The 18,471-nt window shown below is 46.4% G+C and overlaps 1 protein-coding gene across 8 annotated transcripts in view; it reads left to right on the forward strand.

The window, feature by feature from the left end:
* LOC135903419 (tyrosine-protein phosphatase non-receptor type 11-like) overlaps positions 1-18,471 on the forward strand; it is a 256,113-nt gene that overhangs the window by 166,272 nt on the left and 71,370 nt on the right. The window lies entirely within an intron of this gene.

Consider the following 18,471-nt stretch of genomic DNA (forward strand, 5'->3'; position numbering starts at 1 on the left):
GTTAAGCCTCGGCTAGCGTTCGTTTCGATGGACATCGGTGGTGTGGCACAGCCGGATCCAGAGCTTCGACTTGAAGAGGGCGTGTGCCCGCGGCACACGCCATCACTTTCTGACACTCCAGATTTCTGACATGCCCTACTGCTTCCAAATCGCAGTGTACTGTTGCCCTCCTTCACTTTCGTTTGTTCGAACTTTCGTTAATTCGAACTGAAGTGGCTTCCCCTTGCGGTTCGAATTAACGAGCTTTTACTGTATATTGCAGACGTCCGAGTGACAGCTTTGGTTTCGTCGTTTTTAAGTGATCATTCCGCATTTTTCAGTCAACTAAATGAAGCATTAACTCTTGCTCAGATTCATTATGACGTGAAAAAAAAAGATTGATATCATTTGGTCACGTCACTATTGCGATGCCAATAACTTTGCACCTGAATTCGCAGTATTATGATGCTGCATTTGCTTCCTGGCCAGCATGTGCACACATCATGATACACGTGTTTCTATGCAAGTTTTCTTTGCAGCGCATCGCTTTATCAACTATTTAAGCAACTGCATGTTAAATGTTACATACATTAGCGTTGTAAGCATACGTTAATATGTAGTTAGCAAAATCGAATATTGTAATGCAGATTTCAGTTTCACTTGTTGTTAAAGTGTGGTTAGCTAGTTATTTTGTGCAGACGAAGCGCGACAAACTTTGAATAAATTGCTAATAGTCAGAATATTTAAAGGGGGACTCGGGTCTTAGAGACCCAAAAAAAATCTCGAAAAAATTGGTTTTTGACAGTGACATTTTCATAATATGCAAATACTGCCGCATGTTCTGACCAAGTTTCCTGCGTCATGTATCAATATTTGAGCCACAATATCAATTTATGTAACTGCCGCGAGCTATATTTTGACAGAAAGAAGCATAAGAAGGGGGATTTTTTTATGCCCTGCCACTGCTAAACAATGTATACTGTCGTGACCATCTTGGTCGCATTGGAAAGAACTACTTCTCTTCTTCGATTTCCCGCCACATTTTCGTTCGTCTCCCTATTTGCTATTTGGAAATACTGCACAAAAAAAAAAGTCCCAGCGTGCGACCCCATTCACCCATTCAGTGCACGTCACTAAGTAAAGTCTTACAGTTGGCTTAGGCGCTGGCCTCGTCTGCTTTGGCACACAGATGCGCTTGAAAAGTGAACTGCGATGCCATTTCGAAAGCCGCTAGCATAGGGTGTAGTGATGTCAGAATGTCAGAAGTTTGCCACTTGAAACTGGTTTGGCAAGAAAAGAAAGCGAGCGTGCTACAACTTCGAAAAGTGCTCCGACCCTGCCGAAAAACACAGCGATGACCACCCATCGGCAGTTTCAAGCGGCGGCTGCGACATGAGATGCAATGAACCTGGGGAGAGCCAGCCAGGCCTAACGACGTCGCCGGCCGATAGAGATCACAGGAGCAGTGTTTGGCACGACACAAAGATGGTGCAGCCAGTGAAATCGCTCCAACGGCAGAAGCAAGCAGAGGGAGACCTCTAACAAACTGCGAGGACTTCGGCAACGAAGCGGAAATCAGACGTGTATGAGCGTCAATGACGGTGCAGACGGGCTGGCGAAGATGGGGTCACGCTTTTATGTTACCAGTGCAGAAGCGATAAGCACTTTGGTCTCGCATCTAAAGTGCAGTCTCTGTGGCGGCTCTGTGACTTTTGACTCAGAGGAGCGAGAATACGGCCTTGGTGTCAAGGTTGTTGCCATCTGGGAAAACTGCGGCAATGTTGTTTCCAAGTGGAGCTCGCCGCACGTAAAAAACAGCAAAACGTTCTACCCCTTCGTAGTGAACATTCTCGCTGCTCGTGTGATGGCTAGCACTGAAAATCGACAAACAGCGATGAACTACGTTTTTGCTGCAATGAATATCTCGCACCGTGGCCTTCATAACAAAACATGGCAAGGCTATCTCAAGCAGAAACTGGCACCGGCGTCGTCGTCTGCTGCCAAGAAGCTGAGGGGCACGTGTGCGCTATCAGTGAAGTTATTGTATAATGACTTGAAACTTGGGAACTCCAAGAATATAGCGGTATCCAATGATGGCTCGTGGATGACGCGCGGCCATTCGTCGCACATCGGAGTCGGCACGGTCATCGAACTGCTCTCTGGACTTGTGCTCGACTACGTTGCCCTGAGCAACTTCTGTGCTGGGCGTGTGCGCGGCCCGAAATCTGGTGACCCGGACTACAAAGATTGGGAGGCGAGCCATATGTGCCAAAAAAATACTGAAAAAGAAAAGCTAGGGAGATGGAAGTTGAAGCGGCGCTTATGCTGTTCCAGAGGTCACTTCAGCTGTGCAAACTGAGGTACATCACAGTCCTCTCAGATGGTGATAGTCATGCATTTCTTGCTCTCAGACAAGCCAAAGTGTATGGCTTTGTGCCAGTCGAGAAGGAAGATTGCGTGAATCACGTTTAAAAAAGGATGGGGACTGCTTTGCGCACTCTGATTGCCAAACACAAGTGCTCTGCTTTCGAAACACTTGTTGACAAAGGAAAATTGACAGGTGACGTGATCACCAAAGTCACTGCCTACTATCGATGGGCATTAAAATCCAACAAAGGGAATGTGAAGGCTATGCAGAAGGCTGTGATGGCAACATACCACCACATCACGTCAAGCGACAAGGTTTCAAACCACAGTCTTTGCCCATCTGGTCCAGACCTTTAGTGCCATCAAAATGCTGCGCAAGCAAAAAATGAGTTCATCCTAAAGCATCGATATAATTTGCCTGTCCATGTTTGTCAAACCCTTCTACCAGTGTATGAGTGCCTCTCAGAAGAAAAATTGCTTCAAAGATGCCAGTGCAGCATGACCCAAAACAATAAAGAATGCTTGCATTCCATGATTTGGGCATTGGCAGCTAAGAAACAGCATGCCTCGCTTTTTGCTGTTGAAGCTCCTGTGGCTGAGGCAGTAATGAAATTAAATTTGGGGAACGAGAGAGCTCCACCTGTCATACTCCAGGAGCTTCATTTGAACCTGGGGCTACTGAACAGCATGAGAATGGCCGAGAAAGATAACCGGCGAGCAGCAGCCCGCAAGCGTGCGTCTGCAGAAAATCTGCGACAAGCCTTCAAAAAACGCCACTTGGGTAGCTGTAGGCAGACAGGTTACATCCCTGGTGGCTACTGACCATTTAGATATGTGGATATATTAATACTTATTGTTATACTTGAATAAAAATGAGCTTGTCCGTTTTTCTTTTTTTTTTGCATTTTCTCAAAACAATAATTTTTTAATATTTGCATCCTTCCGGGAGCGATTTCGCAGTAATCAGGGCACCGATAATTGTAATTTTTGTTGCAGTACTGAGGTACATGAATAATGCACATAATGGTAGGACCAGATCTTTGTATCTCATTTTTAAAATTTTGTTATTTTCCGTACATTAAACAGTCACTCTGAACCCATCTTGAACAGAGAGCTTTGATGTACTGTATAATTGTCAATAATTGTTATACCAAAAAACTGTTCCTACCATTGCGAAGCTTATGGTTCCTAGTATCCAGCTATGTGCCTAAAGCAAGATTTTGATGAGTAGTTTTTGCTCCATTGTTCCCAGAAATAATGCTAATTAATTTTAGTTAGCTTAGGAACCAATTGGCATACCTTAAAAACAATTGCATATGTGGAATAAGCATAGAAAACTGAACAAGGCTGTGCAGTTTTATTAAATTTGATAAAGGGGGTTTTAATGAAGGTCGGGATACCCACTTCCCCCTTCAATTTACAGATCTCGATGGCATGCTGCCGTGTGCACTGTGTCACTAAAACGGGAAAAAGGAGGAGCCTGGCGTCTCTTTCCATGAGATCTCCACCAAAGCTGCGCTGTGCGAGCAGCGGCTAAAAACGATAAGAGATGACTGGGCCCTGAACTGTTCCTCGAACTATTCGAGGGTGTGTAGTAAATATTTCACAGACTCTGACTTCTTAGAGGGCAAACGGCGCTGTCTGAAGTGCATTGTGCCCTCTGTGTTGGCCAACTACCCGTCGTACATGCAAACTTGTACGTTGAATGAAAGAAATGGCAAAAGCATCAGAAAAAGATTAGCTTTGGAGAACCAGCAAAGCCAAGATGAGCCCACAAAAATATGCAAGAGGTATGACGAAAATTCAGTTCCCGAAGTGTTGGTATCTGATGTTAGTCATGTAACTGGGTGCTCTCCAATTCCAAGTGACAACTTTTTTGTTGTTGCACAAGAGCATTCATGCTGCGTAAGTTCAAATTAGAATTAAGCACTGATTGTTCATGCTGACGAAACAACACAAGTTGACCTCAGATCTGCCAGCCTTCTGGTAGTAAAAAGAACAAAACGGAGGAGGAAGGAGAGAGACCTGAAGAAGTAAATAGAGAAACCCCGCACCACAGTCGATCAATACAAAACAGCTGAAAAGACTTAAAGAAGACTCTGGATTTGGCAACATTGCATACATTAAGGAGCAAGCCAATCAGAAGCATATTGCTGCAGTGTTTCTATTAAACCAAATTTTGAACTACAAGCGAAAGATGCCAATGTGGTCGGAAGATGTGGTACGCCATTGCATCGTGCTCAGGGCACCTTTCTACCAAGGCATATGAACACATCAGGAAAGAAAGACTTCAGGCGCAACATTGTCGACTTTTGGTTCAAAAATTGACGACGGTTAGAAGCTAGCGCGGGCTGTTGCCTCTTGGCCAAGCGCAGCGTATTTTCCTTGTAAATATATTTGTACATAGCTTTTCGTCTGCGTCTTTCTACGTAACATACTGGTGGAGGTGGACGTTCCCCGTACCTCGTCACGGAGCTTCGCAGTGGACGGTACGTCGAGCCTTCCTTCATGGCTCCCGGCGACGACAACCCGACTCCGCCGGCTCCGACACCTGCTGCCACTTCGACGACCTACATCGCTCTCCCCGCTCCCCGTGATCCTGGCGTATTCTCGGGCCAAGATGGGGAAGACGTCGATGACTGGATCCGCCTGTATGAACACGTCAGCCGCAATAACCGGTGGGACCCTACTATTATGCTCGCCAACGTAGTATTTTACCTGGGTGGCACACCTCGCGTTTGGTATCGCACACACGAAGATGAGCTCACCAGTTGGGATTCACTTAAGACACAGCTTCGAGACTTGTTCGGCAACCCCTACGGTCAACAACTTGCCGCGCGGAAGGCGCTTTCCGGCCGTGTGCAGATGTCAACAGAGCCCTATGTCACGTACATTCAGGACGTCTTGGCTCTGTGCCGCAAAGTTGACACCCACATGACCGAGTCAGACAAGGTTTCCCACATCCTCAAAGGCATTGCCAATGACGCCTTCAACTTGCTCGTTTGCAACAACGTAGCCACGGTGGATGCTGTTATAAAAGAGTGCCGCCGCCTGGAACTCGCCAAAAGCTGACGTATTGACCAGCAGTTTGCCCGTCTGCCCAACACCCCAGCGACATCTTCCTGTGCCGACGCTCCTCGTCCCAACAACACTGCCGATGTTACCAGGATCGTCCGGCATGAGATCGAGGCCGCCTATCCGGCTGCCTTCGACTCCAGTCCCACCAACCCATCTGCAGTCACGGTCTCACTGATCCAGGCAGTTGTCCGCCAGGAGTTTGAAAACATGGGTCTTCACACCATCTGCTCGGCCCATCGCCTTGATACCCGCCCGGCTTCTTCGATTTCGCCCCGTCCCGCATCTTCTTACCCACCACGTTTCCGCAACCCATCTGAATGGCGCACTGCTGACGACAAGCCTATTTGTTTCCACTGCCATCGAATCGGGCACATTTCTCGGCACTGTCGTAGTCGCTCGAGTTCCCCGATCCGGTCTACTTATACTGCCTACTCTCGCCCCTCAGGTGGCCCTTCTCATCCCTATGCCGCACGCTCCGATAACGCCGCCACTGATTCTCCTGCAACGAACCGCCCCTATTCTCCTTCGCCTTCGCCCCAACGACGACAATCTCGCTCTCCCCAACCTCGTCGCTCCTATTCGCCGACTCCCTTCGGACGCCGCTCCCAGCCGGAAAACTAGACGATGCAGCGCCTCGAGGTGACGCTGCATTGCTCCCTACGCCGCCAAATCCTCTACTGACTTTGCCCACTCATCTGAACCTTCTTGACGTGCAAGTCGACGGTGTTTCTGTGTCGAAAACGCTCCTGTGGGCTCAACCTTGTCCTCTCCTGTGGCATCTAGTGATGTCGTACACGTCAGTAGGCTCAAGGCCTACTACACTGCTTCCGCGTCCGATCTTTAGTCGCTCCGGGACGGCGCTTTTGCAGCCGGGGGTAGTGCTACGGCACAATATGTGCGATCACGAAAGGCCAGCAGAGTGAAGACGACGACGACGGTTAGAAGCTAGCGCGGGCTGTTGCCTCTTGGCCAAGCGCAGCGTATTTTCCTTGTAAATATATTTGTACATAGCTTTTCGTCTGCGTCTTTCTACGTAACAATATTGAGAATCGTCAAAGGTGGGATAATCGACTTTTTTATGGTTTTCAAGATAGTGATACTAGCGAAAACGCAACTAAATCAAGTGAACTTGTCTCAAACCTGTGCCGCACTAAACTGGAACTTAATGATGTTGGAATTGAGCGCGCTCACAGGATAGGAACCTATCGAGCAGATAAAGCACACCCAATTATAGTGAAGTTTTCCTCTTTCAAAGAACGATCACAAGTGTCAAATAATGCACGCAAGTTAAAGATCACGTACTACAGCATTTCCGAAGATTTTTCACACGTGGTGAAGGATAAAAGAAGCCTATTGTGAAATTTTGCTAAACAGAATCGGCAAGAAGGTATAAAAGCAGTACTAAAGTTTGATACCTTGTACATGGGCAACAAACGCTATCAGATTGATAGCGTGACCAACAAAGTGAAGCAGATGTGACCATCACCAGTGACTAACATAAAGGAAATGCTCAGCGTTTTGGTGATAAACTGCAGGAGCATAAGAAATAAAGTCGATTCTTTCCATATCCTTCTTAGATCAGTTGAGCCGTCAATAGTTATTGGCACCGAGTCATGGTTGGACTCCAGCGTCTGAAATTCTGAAAATTTTCCAGATGGCTGCCATTGTTTCAGACGCGATCGAGGAGGCTTGAATGGCTGGAGGTGACCTTTCCACTGTATACAGATAAATTTAAGAAAGATGCCACTTATGCACGTGGGTTTCTGACATGAAACATATGAAGCCCTCATGCTGAAACATACGCAACTGCTGCCTGCATTCGGTACTTATTATTTTACCAGAAGTTCCTTATTCTCACCAGAAAATTCAGTAGTGACCCTATTGAGTCTTTATTTGGAACTCTGGGGCGATCACTGGGCTGCAATGATCAACTGGACATGCGCTCAGTACTGCCAGCACTACAGAAAATTCTGAAGACTGGTATCGCAGCGGCCTTGGAATACAGCAATGTGCTGCATCGTGAAGATGAGGAGCATAGCAGAGCTCATACGGCTGCATTGCCAAAGGCATCCGATACCACTGATGAGCTGCCAGCAGCAGCTGTTTAAGTATTGCGACACTTAAATGGGCAGAGTGTCCCTGCAGCTCTCCCTACATTGCACTTGTCTGCTACTGTTTATGTAGGCGGGTACATAGCTCGTGTGGTAAATGGATTGTGAGAAGTGCTGTGTGCTTATTACAAAGCCACCTACTAATCAGCTACTTCAGCAGTTTATGTGGCTGCAGGACAGAGGGGGGCTACTTTATCCGTCGGATAAGCTGCTGTACATTTTAGAAACACTGCAGGTGTTTGTGGAAATAGCTTTGAAGGAGAAGCCACAACTTCATAAGCCATGGAAGACCCTGACAGAGGCAGCAGTGCCAGCTATCTCCAGATCACACCTCCTGAAGTGTCCTGTGTGATAAAGGACACCATGAAACTTTGGCTGAACTCATGACAACCACATTCATCAGGCCACTGCTGGTCAATTATGGCAGTGCAGTAATGGACAAGAATGACTTGTACAAGCCATTCAGCCAGAAGGCTCTTTCGTAAAAATGTATGAAACTGTAGAGCAGCTGCTTTTGGTTTGAAACCTGTAAATAATACTGCTACCTGTGCGCATAAATTTTGTTTTACTTTAGTTACTATGAATCCGTTTATTCTAGCTGTCAGCTGATTTTGATTTCAAACCTGTAAATAGATACTGCTTCCTGTGCTCCTGAATTTCACTTTTCATGAGTGTCTTATGAATCCTCATTTATTATGGCTGTATGCAGAAAAAGCACAGCACTGCCGATTAATTGTGTAATGATCTGTGCAGTATGGACATTGCATGAAATAACGAATACTTCAATTTCTTCAGCAACCAAATGTCATAATTAGCCATTATGCGTATAGGATAAATCAGCCCTTTAAATAAACTAGAGGGATGTAATGCATATTTATTAGCAAATATTCTGCATGTGGCAAATAGCGGCGCTGCGCTTAGACAGCGCATTTCGCCGGCTTCGCACTCGTTGCCGAGGTGGCCCCGGCACCTACATCAGTGGCACCCCCAGCAGTGAGAACAGCGGCACGGTGCAACATCCACAATGGCGCTGCTCCATTCTTATCGGGTTAGGCTGATAGGCAGAGAGTATGGAGGAGGCTATGCTAGTAATCAAAAAAAGTTATGGAAGGAAGTATATACAGTAATTTTTAGTCTTTGTCACATTAGCTGTGTTTGTTAGCAGTGCGTTTGTCTAGAAGGGAGCTTTGGCAGCATGGCGTACAGGTTGAAGCAAGGGATTACACAGAGTGGCTTTCCGATTGGTTTCATCAACTATCATCAAAACAAGCTCGCCTTCTAGAAAATGCTCGATATCTTTAAGAAATTCAGCTGTTGAGCTTAGAATAAACTTCTTACAAGGTACAGAAAAACAAAACAGTAGTGGCTTTGGCGGAATGCTATTCATGTTAAATTTAGTCCACAAACGTGTACTTGTGATATTGTCTTCTTAGCTTTGCTCTTTGTCTTCTTCGTCCGAGGAGCTGTTGACCTGAGTCATCATCACACTTGTCTTCGCTTCCTAAAACAATGTAAACCTCTATGTCTGAGTCCTCATAGTCTGAAGAAGATGACGAAGAAATTCTTTTTTTTCCAAAAGACGGGCCAGCGACACACCTAATGCCTCCATTGAAAACAATTTTGCAAACAGTGGTTGCCACACGGGAGACATTCTCCAGCAGAAGAAATCACTGGTCATGTACTGCCATCTGTTGTCCAAAACACCAATTAAGCTGCAGACGAACGTCTCATCAAAAATGCTCATGGGGTGAACAAACGCTGCAAGGACGAGTTGCACTTGTCCTAAATGCTTTGCGAATGTGAGGGGTGGAATGAGCAGGGCTCATCCAAAACTGCTAAGGGGTTAAGGGTGTCACCTACATACATAGTGGCAGGCGCAGCAAGAGAAGTTGGTGTAGACGGGTTTATTTATTTATTTATTTATTTATTTATTTATTTATTTATTTATTAGTTTGTGATACCCTCAAGGTATGTAAGTGTACATTGCAGAGGGGAGTGGCGTTTCGACCAGGGATAAAAAAAAACAGACATGATCGGAGCGGCGAGGAGTTCGCTCGCCGGCTCCGCCCCGTCGGGTCTACAATGTGGCCGGGACGTTCGCGCTACCGGCGCTGTCATTGGCTGCGGTCGCCCGACCGATGCGGCAGTCGCACGACAATATTCAGCGAGTTGGTCGCATGCGAGGCGTGCGATTCGGCGCCGCGTGCGGCGGATTTGGTTGAGAGCCTGTTGAGTGCAGCTGCCGATGCAAATGGTCGTACGACCGATCGCACCCAAAATCGCACCATTTGTCTCCTGCTTCAATATTGTCGTGCGACTGCCGCATCGGTCGGGCGACCGCAGCCAATGACAACGCCGGTAGCGCGAACGTCACGGCCACGTCGTAGACCCGACGGGGCGGAGCCGGCAAGCGAGCGCCTCGCCGCTCCGATCATGTCTGTTTTTTTTTTATCCCTGGTCGAAATGAAGGCCTCTTTCGCCGCTGACGGCGGCACATAAATAAGCTGCACTTAGTTTCTGACACGAAATAACTTGTAGAATAAAGTGGCCTCGAAAGAGTGCATGTTATAAAACGTTGTGCGATATAGTAAATAGTTGGCGTGATTTCTAATCGGACGCGGTCAGCGCAGATGCGCCAGCAATCATCTATACGAAGCAGCTCGCCTGACTGGCGTGTTTACTCATCGCTACTAACGGCACCGAGAAAACTAACTGTATTTTCACTTAAGAAAAACATAAAGGTTCACCCATTGATTGTGCTGATGAATTTAGGCGCTTTATTACGAGCTGTGGACGCATCGGCATGGGCCCTCGGCCTCGGATAGACGGCCGGCGAGCTAGGCCTACACAGTCTCCCAGCGATGGCAAGCTCGCCTGGCATGCTCATTCGCTTCCGTCGGTGCCAATGAAATCAAATGTGCTGCAATTTAAGCGTGAGATAACTGTGTGCATGTTGTGCCGACTAACGTAGGCGCTTCGTTGTACAAGCTGCAAGCGATCGTGTCACAAGCGCCACCGGTGTCGGATTTGATGGCCGACCAAGCTATGCCTGCCGGCTCCTATGGGGCTCTTGCATTGCCCAGGGGGCGCTGCGAAAAAGGTGCTAAAAAGCGCCCTCTGTCCTAAAATGGGTCATACCATGCTCGGTCGTCTGCTTCGGAAAGCACGTTTACAATATGTTCTCGCCACTTTCGGTTGTGTTGTATGACGGCCTACGGCGAATATCGGGCGCCGAAGATTTTTTCAGGGGTGGCATGCTGCGTAAAGGCAAGAAATTATGCAGTGTCGAATACATGTACGCCGTTCAAGAATTACGCGGCGAAGTTTTAGCGCGGTGTCAATCGCAAGTGAAGCGAGTCGCGTACGAAGTGGAACTTCAGGTAAGGTTTGCACGCTGCTACATTCATGTTCCTGTGGGTGGGCAGCGCAACCCGGACGAAAAACGAAAGGAAGTACACAACACGAGCGCACACTAACAACTACATTCAGGCGCACAAACGCGAGGAAATGCTTGCTATAAATGAATCCACAGCAGCGATAAGTAGACATCATGTGTACGAAACTGCTCGAGCACACGACGGTACGTGCCGCGATCTATGAACTGCTCGAGCGCACGATCGTACGCGCCGCGACGGCAGCAATCTTTTGACATGCCACGAAACAGCGGGCCTCCTGCAATCTTTGTTGACTGCATGCCGCTAAACAAGTAGTTATGCCTGCGTTGTAGTAGCGGTCATCTGTCCGTTTTAGTAACTGGTAATAACTCATGCGATGCATATGAGCTCGCACGTACGTGCGAATCGCGCTGCACCGCGAGCTCATGCGCTGCTCGCTTGATGTAGCTTTTAATGACGGCGCTCGAACATCGATCTGCTGTAATCAATACTACCTTGCTACGCTGTCACAACAAGCTGGCTTGAGGTCAACTATGAGCACATTTAACTCTCTAACCTGTGCTGCTCGTTCGTAGTGGGGTAGTGAATTGTCACCGAATGAGCTGGGTCATTTGTGGTCATTTGCACACACCTGGTAACTTCACCACTTCGCATAGGTCGAATTGTTAATTGTTGCTGTGACTGAGTCTCGAAACGTGAATTACCAGCCATGCCTGCTGCTATGTCGGTCTGCTGTCGGGACTGTAGGTGCAAAAGACCGAAATTTAGAACGCAGATAATCAAGCAATCTTCAAGACAGGCGAAGCAGTCAGCATGGTGCGAAGTTTCGCTTACTCAGCGCGACGAACTGCAGCTATGCAGCGTGCCCGACGCTCCACTTCGTGAGGCCTTGAAGGAAAACAGTAGAATTTGATGTTGGGATTCAGGCCTTCTTGTTCATGGCAGCCCACGACGCAGAAGTAATGACGGTGACCCCTTTTCGAGGCTGGGCTAGGTCTCTTCGGATCGGCGTCACCGATTCCTTCTGCTCCCAGCATTACGTCCCACGGCACACGGAGAGTCCGTTTTCGTTAAACTATAGGCTGCGACGAGCTCGCAGCGTGGTCGGCATGGTCTGTGAGAAGTGACGAGCCTTTTCGCACTCGCAACAGGGCAGAAAAAAGTGCGAACTGACGCAAAACTCGGCCTAGAAACGTGCTTAGCCAGAGCCAGGGCTCAATACGATCCAAGCTGGTACGACCCAGATGTCGTTTCCCGCGCCGCCGCCGGGCGCCGCTACTATACCTCAAACTCCAGCGCAAGACGCCCATAGCCATCGGCGGCTGTCAAAGGAACTGTTACTGCCAACGCGGCCTTGCGGAAACACGTCTACAGTGCTTCCATAGGTGTGTTTATATTGTCATCGTTTGTTTCAAACAAGAGAGCTGTGCAAATACGTTTGCTTTCACTTTCTGTTCGAAGTTGCAGCATTCCGAACTTCCGCGCAGGGGCGCAGGTCTGGGCGGAGCTACCCACCGCTCGGTCATTCGTACCATGTGTCCCGAATCGCCGCATGCGGCAAGTCGCACACGGCGTACCGTACGACAGATCGCACGGAAAATGGCATCATGTGTCTCCCGCTTCAGCGAGTTGGTCGCATGCAGGGCGTGCGATTCGGCGCCGCGTGCGGCGGATTTGGTTGAGAAGCTGTTGAGTGCGGCTGCCGATGCGAATGGTCGTACGACCGATCGCACCCAAAATCGCACCAATAATAGACACCCACTTAAGAGTGTCTATTATTTTTTTATGCCAATAGAGTTAAAAATTACGGGATCCATAGGAAAAAAATTGCAGCATGATAGCCTTGGAAGGTCGTTATCATGTGCTGAAGGAGTGAAAGCTTTTATAAACACATTATTTAAAATCTTAGCACAGTGCTGCCGAGGTATAGGCTCGCCGGAAGACGTGTTAAGTGATATGATTTTAGATGCACTAGGCCTTACTACATTCCAGAAGCTTCTTGGATTATTTATGAGCAAGTTCGGAAGTGTATTATTGAAAAAAGTAAATTTTGTATTCATTATCGCAGATGAGTAGGCCGAGGCAGCTTGTTCGTAAGCGGACCATTTAGCCTGGCTTTGCATCCGCTTAGCTGTGCGAAAAATAAGTTTTTTTCTGTTAGATAGGCGCTTCAAAGATTTAGTATACCACGAAGCATTGCTTTTCGAAAAAAACGCACCTCTTCGGAATAAACTTGTTAACAAGATCGAGAATTTTTTCTTTGAATATATTCTAGTTAGTATCCAGTGAGCGCTCCGCAACTTTAGGCAGGAAATTATCAAGAAAAAGAGCAAGTTCGTAGTTGATAGCGGTGAAGTTGCCGTTTTTATAATCTCAAATGGTTTTAATAGTGTTTTGGGACGGTAGAATTGCCCGGCTAATGAAAAAATGCAAGACTTTGTGATCGCTCAAGCCGGCCGAGTGTGTAACCTTAGATATGATATCTGTTGATGACGTTAAAACAAGATCTAAAAGAGAGGATGTGGTGTTCGTTACACGTGTAGGGAAAGTAACAACCTGAACCAAGTTGAAATCAGCACATATCTCTACAAAATGCTTTGGTTCTGCGGAAGTTGTATTTAATAAAGGGCACATGCCTGACCAGAAAATGTTTGGGAAGTTAAAATCGCCCATAAATAATATTGGTGCTCCCGGGAAGCGAACACTTATCTGGCACAAGCAATCATACGTGCTATCGCAAAAAGTAGGGGCTGATGATGGTGGTCGGTAACTAACACTGATCACAACCTTTTTGAAATTTACAGAAATGCAGCACCATACACATTCATTGTTACATGACATGGCTACAGAGAAACAGTCAAAGCATTCATTAACAGCAATGAAAACACCACCGCCTAGTGTTAGCGCGATCGGAACAGTAAACATTATACTTTTTATTACAGTGTAATAACTCAAAAGTTTGTTACTTTACTCGTCAACCACATTTCGGTTAATGCAATTATGTCTGCATCACAATCATTTATTAGGCTACAGAGATAATCTTTTTAACGTGAGAAGCTGCGAATATTAGTAAAAAGAACCGGTAGTCTTGATAATATAGGATTGAGGCCCCTTCCCCTTACGTTATCCTATGGGCGTGCTGTTGGAACATTGCGGCCTGATCTTAAGGCTAGAACAGACGCTGCAGCATCATCTGGGATACTACTCAACGGCTTCATTTCATACACCTTTTGTTCAGTAGCGTCGTATCCATAGCATTTTCTACTAATTAGCAGCTTGTTATATCTTAATTTAAATGGTACATTCTGACTTTTTCCGTATTCGATAAGTTTTTCTGGCGTGACATGTAGCGGGACTGAAATCTTCACTAACAGAGATACTCATTTCTTTTAGCATGGGACGGTTCGATCATATTTCTTCTTTCGTTTTATAAGCAGCAAAATTTACTATCAATGGACGTGACTTTCCTGGAGTGAATCTACCAATACGATGTGCGCGCGATATGCTGTCGCTATAGTCGGATACAACTTTAGAAAAAAGGGGGCGTTTACTCCTCCAAGGCGGAGGCACACGATCATCCACCAATGGGCGCGCACTCTGGACTAATGTCATAAGCTGGACGGCCGGTGACTCCGCCAACGGAGAAGATGGCCGCCCGTGCTTCGAACTGGGTGAGGTCACGCCAGCTGTGTGCTTCAGCCCCTCGTCAGAGTGAATTCCAGAACTGTTTGTGATGGTCTGTCATGCTGGAAATATTACTGCGGGCTTACGATTCGGCATTTGTACCGCGTGCGTTTATTCTGAGCCGTGATCTGGCGAAGGAACATTGCAGCAAGTATCGCTGGTGCTGCGCTACGCTTTGCCTGAAAACAGGATCCTGCGGCGACCGCTACAAATACACATCCTGCGTATTTGTTCCATGTTGTTGTTTTTTATTTCGCTCTTGAGTGAAGTTACAACAGAAAAGTTTTCCAAAGACTGATGCCTACTGTAAGCGGCAGGTGTGTTCGTGTACTGTGTCCCTGCGTTTTTCATCGGACGGGGTGAAGTGATGGAGTAAAACCATTCTCAGGAGAAATCATAAAAGTATGCGTGCATGAAACAAACCTACGAGTGTCTCAACAGAAAATATTAGCAGTAGGAGCCTTCTACGCAATGATTTGTCGCCGTCAACTTAGCGTGAACCATCATTGTCAGCAGTGAGATAGCCGAACGTCTAGCGACGATGTTCGAGCGTTGTGCAGCACCGTCGATTGATTGCTGTCCACCAGTGCTCACTGCACCAAGCTGTAGAATGCGTGCTGTGAAATTGTGAAAACACAAAACCAAAAAATATAAATTTTATGCTATTTAAAGCCAAGAGTGTTTATTTAAAACTATGAATGAAGCATTTTTGTACCTTCCTGCCTCGACCGTATTCTCGCCCCAGGTTTGTAATGGTTGCGATAAATGCATTGTTTTATATAAGTACTTCTTCAATAGCAACTGATTCATTTTAAGCTTGGAAAACGAGTAGTAAATAAGACGTGTACATGTGAACAAGCGCAAAAGCCTTGCAAAGCTGCTCTTTCTACTTTTGTCACTTGCAATGAAGCTGAAGAGCAGACGACGGGCAACGTTGTAGAAGCCACGGGGTTATTTTTCTCTCGCGATCCGGCATGTGCTGTAGCACATGAGAGCTCTACTAAACCAGTCATTAAAATACAAAAGTCTTTATTTATACCGAGAATTACGCATTTCAGGAGCACGATTTTTCGAGCAAGACTGTTTTAGTTGTGGAGGCAATCGGCTGTCGTGCTTCTGTCATCTGGACAGTGCCTCCCCTTTTTTCTAAAGCTGTATCCGACTATAGTTATGCTGAGACTTAGAGTTTTAGTTAGAATGTCCAGTGTCTTTTGCTCCAATTGAACAGCGGACTCAGTGGAGATGTCCATTCAACCATAAAAAAAGTTGATTATTCCTACGAGAGCGGTCTTCCGCATCATCCAATCAGGAGCGTAGGAATGCAGCGTCCTTTGCTATACTCCCAACCACTTCACGCACGTTACCGAGTTCATGCTGCCATTTTTCAAAATTAGCGGTCTGAATTTCTACAGTCGCAAGTCTTTCTTTAATTTCAGATATCGTATCCGCCACAGTTTTCTGATGTGTTTTTAACTCTGTAATAGTGTCCAGCATTGATTTTTGTTTAGCCTCCATTCTTTTAGACCTTTAATTAAAATCGCATAATGTTTTCAGAACTTCAGATAATGTATCTGATTGTTGTTCCCTCGGAGGACTGGGATTACTCTCAATGCCACCGCACAAAAGCAATAACAAAGAACAAAAAAAAACCAAGCACTGCTTCTGGGCATAGAAGCACGATTATAAATGGATCGTCAGATTTTAGTCTTGATATGGAAGTCGTGCGTCCATGCCAACTGAAGATTTCGTTCAGAGCGCCGGCTTTAAGCTGACTCGCTATTGGCCCAGCCGAAGACGTTGAAGATTCGCAGTGCACATCAGGTGACAAGTGACCCGTGACGCAGTTGCCCTGCCAGAGGATGGCGGCAGCGCACGGAGACATGGAAGCTGGGAAATCACCGGCCATCGCAGCTTCGTTGCAAGGGTCGCCAACTGTACCGTTGCCAGTGAGACACTGGTCGACAGGGAGCATCTCATTTGGTGGCAAGCAGCAGTTGCCAGGATAAGATGAGGCAGCTGAGGCACAGATGTCTTGAAAACTTACTTCCGTGGTTAACGAACCGTTGCAGAGCACTCCACCGTGACGAGAACCAGCATGACATTCCCAACCAAGGACCAGGGCACCGAATAACTGTGGAATGAACAAAAAGATGTGTGAGGCCATCGTTCCTGTCGTGCATCCATGCCCACTTGGGTTAACCATTGGGTTAACCAATGACTGGCACATACTGAATGTTGCTTACCCTAGTACCCTAAGTGGGCCCAACGAATGGTTGCAAATTCGGTTTCCTCAGCAGAGCAGCCTGATGCTCTAACCCTTGGACTATGGAGTGCCAGTGACCCGAATTGGTGGGAAAACGGTTAGACATGGATTGACAAAAAGACAGACCCTTTGAAGTGCTGAAGTACCCTAAGAATGATAATCGCATTAAAATAAGTTTGCAGACCTTCAGGTGCATCAATGTGGACACCTTCAAAATACTTCCCATTATACACAATACATTGTTTCCACCTCTTCCATTTCTGAAAGCAACCTTGCAAGTCCTCTTCTGTTAAGCACTTCAGTAGTGGTGTCGTTTTCTTTAGAATTATTGTCCCTGAAACGCCACACCTGGAGCTACCAGTTAGCATTTAGGAAACAAAACAAAACAAAAAGTTTCAGTAGGCTAAATTAGGCAAGTAGGGAGGGTGTTGAAGCATTAGAATTGTGTGCCAAGAACGCACGCCCTGTCAATTCAGTATGCCCTGGGGCATTATTGTGATGCACAATCCAGTGCCAGCCCTTCTTTTGACAAATTTAGTCGTACACTGTGCACATATCCTTTTGGATGCTTCAGGACCTCCACATAGAAAGCTGCATTGACAGTGTGACCTTCAGATTCAAATTCTTAATGTACAATTTTATGGCCCTCAAAAACACAATATGCGTTGATTTTTGCTTTGTTGTACTGCACTTTTCTTGGCCTTGGCTCGTCTTTCTCTTTACACTGCTTGCTCCGAGACTTCAACTCGATGTCATATTCGTAAATCAGTTTATTTGTTGGTAGCAACACTTTGCAAGAAGTCATCGCTGTCATCTGAAGTTCTCAATACAACATTTTTTTCATCGCAGCATTTGCTCAGGAGTTCACAGTTTTGGCACCATCTTGGCACTGACCATTTTCCTTTCCAAATTTTCTATCAGAACCCAGTGAACAGACGGCTATCTCAAACCAAGTGCTTCAGATATAATTCTAACAGTCATTTGGCAGTTGCTGAGCACAAGAGAATGCACATGATTGATGTTTTCATGTTTGCTCGAGGTGGAGGAGCATCCTGATCTTGCATCATCTTTGGGGTCTTCGCAGCCTTCACCTTTCTTTAGAGCACCCTTTCCTTAAGCCTTCTGCCCAATTTCACAAGAAATTTTATATTGAGCCTTTGTTCCATCTGTTCATGGACCTCTATTTCGACAGAAAGAAAATCGTGTATAAAGTGCGTGCACAAAATTCTGCCTTTTTATATAGCAGTCCATCTCATGGTCAAGTGGAGAGAGCGGTGCCACTACACCCTCTGGCACTTTTTTTGCTGACTCGCGCATGAACTTTTTTGACATACCTCATATGTGCAATTGGAGGGCTGTGACTTACACATGAGGTAGTTCGCAATGGTGGTTTAAGCAAGTGCCGCCGAACACATTTGTTGTATGAGGAGGAAGTGGAGCAAAAAAGGTGCAATATAATGCTGCAATATTTTATTGTTAATTATTCAGTTGATTGCCTTAGCAAAGTGATGGGTGTGGGGAGTAAAATACTGAGGTGCTTGATTTTTTCATAGATACAACCGTCTAGAGCAAGTTAACACTGAAGCCAGGGAAA

Source organism: Dermacentor albipictus, chromosome 2 (genome assembly GCF_038994185.2).
Source record: "Dermacentor albipictus isolate Rhodes 1998 colony chromosome 2, USDA_Dalb.pri_finalv2, whole genome shotgun sequence".
Taxonomy (NCBI): domain Eukaryota; kingdom Metazoa; phylum Arthropoda; class Arachnida; order Ixodida; family Ixodidae; genus Dermacentor; species Dermacentor albipictus.